A 4,894-nucleotide genomic window follows, 5' to 3' on the forward strand; every position below is an offset into this window, starting at 1 on the left:
ATATATATATATATATATATATATATATATATATAATCCCTCTGACAGAGCTTTAATCACAGCTGAGTCTCCAATCATCGAACACAGACACGCGCTTTCATAGCAATTACTTAATAACACACCTATTTCTGTACCTACCTACCTATCTACCTACCTACCTACATGCACACATACATACATACATACATACATACATACATACATACATGGCTATATACATATACACCTAGACGCACATATATCCACACACACATATCTGTTCTCTTGTACTTGTTTCAGTAAATGGACTGCAGTTATGCTGGAGCATTGCCTTGAAGCATTGAGTCGAACAAATTAACCTCAGTACTTATTATTAAGGCTAATACTTACTATATTGGTATCTTTTGACGAACAACTAAGTTACAGGGATGCGAAAAATTCAATACCGGTTATCAAGCGGTTGTGGGAGACAAACACAAGCACAAAGGCATATATAAGCGCAAATATATATATATGAATAGGACGGAATTCCACACAGCTTTCGTCCATCAAATCAACTCAGAAGCCATTGCTTGGCCCGTAGCTATAGTATGAGACACTTGACCAAGGTGTCCTGCAGTGGGATTGAATCTGAAACCATGTGATTGCAAAGCGAGATTTAATCACACAGACACGCCTGCATTTATATATAAATCCTTTTCTGGTAAGAAGTTTGCATCCCAAACACATGGTTCCGGGTTCAGTCCCACTGCGCGGCAACATGGTCAAGTGTCTCCTACTATAGCTTCGGGCCGACCAAAGCATTGTGAGTGGATTTGGTTGGTAGAAACTGAAAGAATCCTTTCCTATGTATTGGTCTGTACACTTAACTAAGGTTTTATTCTGAAACACACGCGCGCATGTGTGTGCGTGTGTGTGTGTGAGTGTAAGTGTGTGTGTGTGTGTGTGTGTGTGTGTGTGTGTGCATGTGTGTGTGTATGTGTATCTGTGTGTCTGCGTTTACGTCCCTGTAACAGAACGGTTCGGCAAAAGAAACTGATAGAATAAATATCAGGCTTAGAAGAATAAACAGTGGGGAAGATTAGTTCGAGTAAAACATTCTTGAAGGCGGTACTCCAGTATGGCCGCAGTCTAATGACCTAAACAAGTGAAAGAGTAAAAGGGTATGATGTATGAAATTAAATGTTTACACGGAAAGTTGCCGTACGCTGTGTGTATTTCGGCCTAACATTTGTAGCTTTACTTATATTCAAGTAAAGGGGAAAGATCTCCTTCGGTCATGTATGATCATGAAATTGCACGTAGAAAGTTGCCCTCCGAGGCACAAGTCCAGTCATGGTTGTTTATGGAAGACCAGCAGTCGTCTATGCATATCAGCCTTTCCTGTCCACGCCACCGATATTGTCCAAGAGAAAGGCAAAGGGGCCGATACAGCTTGGCACCAGTGACGTCGCAACTCATTTCTACAGCTGAGTGAACTGGAGCAACGTGAAATAAAGTGTCTTGCTCAAGGACACAACACGCAGCTCGACCCGGGAATAAAACTCACTGCCTCATGATTGTGAGCCCGACGCTCTAACCACTGAGCCATGCGCCTTCATTATATTTAAGTATCAACGTGAATATATCTGTTTGAAGGGTCTCAATACTTGAAAATATGATCTAAAACACGCGCACGTAGACGGGAATTTATAACATAAACGTCAATATATTCAGACGTACGTTATAAAGTAAATAACACGGTTTTGACCACGTGGTTCAATCAATAATTAGGCATCAAGAAACGTCTATCTCACTGTCGTCGTCGTCGCCGTCATCATCACCATCACCATCATCATCATCCCAATACTATCAGCATCAATATCACCATCATCATGTCATCTACTACTAACATTTTTCTCTGTCTCTCTCCCCCTCCTCCTCCTACTTTTACAACATCCTCCTCCTCCTCCTTCTCATCATCATCATCATCCTCATCATTACCATCTTCATCATCATCATTCATTACCACCATCCGGATCGCAAACACCAAACTGCTATCCTCAAGTTTGTATGTCTCCAGTCAAAGATCCACCATTTTGTGTGTCCAAGATACAGGCCTTTACATTGTCTTCCTTGTTGATATGTTTTGATTATTTCGAAATTTATGAGAAGGATTTAATCGGAATTGCGAGAGAGAGACGGAGAGAGAGAGAGAGAGAGAGAGAGAGAGAGAGAGAGAGAGAGAGAGAGAGAGAGAGAGAGAGAGACGGAGAGAGAGAGACGGAGAGAGAGGGGGGGAGATATAGAGAGAGAGAGTGAGAGAAGGGGACACAGACAGAGAAGACGAGCGAGAGAGACAGGAATTATTTGATTCTATCTTTGCAGATTTGTATAGCTTCCACAAGCTTCCAAAATACGGTTTTGATTTATAACTTGGTAAACAAATAATTTTACACTTGTGTGTTTTAATTTAGTTCAGTCTGGTCTGCGAATATTCCATGGTGATCGATTTTTAATATGATATTCTGATATTCTTTCGACTGATCTTTGCTTTCCGAAGACAAAACCACTTCGAGGAAAAGAAAAATCTAAGATATGAGATTATATTATTATTCATTTGCTCTGTAGGTCTGAGAATCCCCCCCACCACATACATACGCGCACAGGCCCTCCAACACACACACGTACACACACATGCACACAGAATCTCGCAGCTGTATAGACACATGCATAAATACATAGTTGCATAGATACAAAACAGAGACACAGACTTACATTTGACAAGGAGAAGGAGAGAGATAGATTCTTGTATACATAAATGTATACATACATTCATAGATTCTGACATATGTACAGACAGACAGGGAGACATATAAATAAAAGTATACAGTAATGCCGACATACAAACAAATTTACGTACATATAAACATACATACCGGTACATATATACGAAATATACTTATACATTTTTCACATATATTTTGACTTAACACAAGAATTTTGTTTCTATGCCAATGTGCGTGTGTGTGCGCGTGTGTATGTGTGTGTGTGTGTGTGTGTGTGTGTGTATGTGTGTGTGCATGCGTGTGTGAATGCAAAAGTTTAGATAAAAGCGGAAGAGTGCGTATTTTTATAGAATTTCTCACTTATCTTCTTTAATATATTGTTATAGAGATAAAAACTGTTATTTCGGTATTAAAACACCCTATTCAAAATTTAGAAAAGCAGCAACAGATACAAAAATAACAAAGACATTACAATGAGGCATGAGAATTCTTAGGTTGTAAGGTTAGTATAACGTTCGCTTTAATGGTTTCTGCATGGTCATTTATGGTACAGTAAATGTTCCTAAGTACTTACCTCAGATTTTGATCGATGTAAAATATCTTCAGGTCGAAAAGCAACAATCTTGTATGAGAGCGTGAACGTTCATGTCATTGTAATATGTAAGCGATAGTTTGTGGGATTTTTCTTCCACCTCCTACTCTCTTTCCGTTCCTTATCTATATATACAACTCCTAGTTTTTCTGAATCGCACTAACGTTTTTCCCCATTCTTTACTTTTAAAACCCCATTCAGCTCGGTGGATATTTTTAACTGAATTATAATTGCGAGGTTTTATATGTACTTCCAAAACGATTAACCGAACAAAAGAAAAGAAAGTACCATTAGATTTTGTACAGATTATACTACCTGCCTTCACTGAAAAATCAATACGTAGTTTACAGCTGATATTTTAACGTTAGAAAGCCATATTCAAAACTTGAGAAGCTACAAAAGTTAGCAAAGAGATTATAATGGAACGTAATTTTAGGTTGATACACCCCGTATGATGCACACCCCATCCGTTTTCCTCTTCCTCACATCGTAAACTTCCTTGGATTGAAAGTTCTTTTTAAACTGGTTTCCTGTGTAAGGTTTTCAAGGTAGATTGTCTTTTTTGATATAGTGAAGCGTATCTCTTAATACTGGACAAATCATTGCGAATTAAACCTCTTTAGAAAAGTTCATTCCACTGAAGATTCCAGATAGCTGACAAGTGAACCTTACGCAAGGCGACAAGCTAGGCCATATGATATATTAATTTAATAGCAATTTCTATACTTGCTGTTATGCTCTAAATTTTGAATAACACATTTTAATACCATGATATCTGTTTTAAGCTACTTATCAAGTTATTCGAAGAGGTAGATGAAATATATTCTATAAAATACGCTGTTTGGCCTATTCATATATTTAATTATTTTGACAAAACACATAATGCAAAGATACAAAATTCTAATGCAATACAGGTAATTCATGCGTGTCAGTGTTTGTGTGTGTGTTTAAACAGGTGTGCATGAGCGTATGTCTGTATATGTGTGATTATGCGCATATATATATGAAGATGTATATGTATGTATATGCGTCAGTAAATTTCCATACATCAAATATGCAACACAGAAAAGCACAAACACAGACACACACATACATATGGAAATATATGTTTATATTTACGTGTAATTATGTGTGTATGTATATATCTTCTTTCTATTCTTTTATATCCTTTATTTGTTTCAGTCATTTGACTGCGGCCATGCTGGAGCAGCGCCTTTAGTGGAGCAAATCGAGCCCATGAGTTATTATTTGTAAGCCTAGTAAGTACTAGGTCTCTTTTGCCGAACTGCTAAGTTATGTGGACGTAAACACACCAGCATCGTTTGTCAAACGATGTTGGGGGACAAACACAGACACAAACACACACACACACACACACATATATATATATATATATATATATATATATATATATATATAGACATCTACATATATGTATATATATATGTAAATATGTTTGTGTGTGTATATATAAATAATATATATATACGTATATATGTATATATACATGCCTGTACACTTATTCATATCAATGAATATGCGAGCAAATATCTAG

This window comes from Octopus bimaculoides, chromosome 17 (genome assembly GCF_001194135.2).
Source record: "Octopus bimaculoides isolate UCB-OBI-ISO-001 chromosome 17, ASM119413v2, whole genome shotgun sequence".
Classification (NCBI taxonomy): Eukaryota; Metazoa; Mollusca; class Cephalopoda; order Octopoda; family Octopodidae; genus Octopus; species Octopus bimaculoides.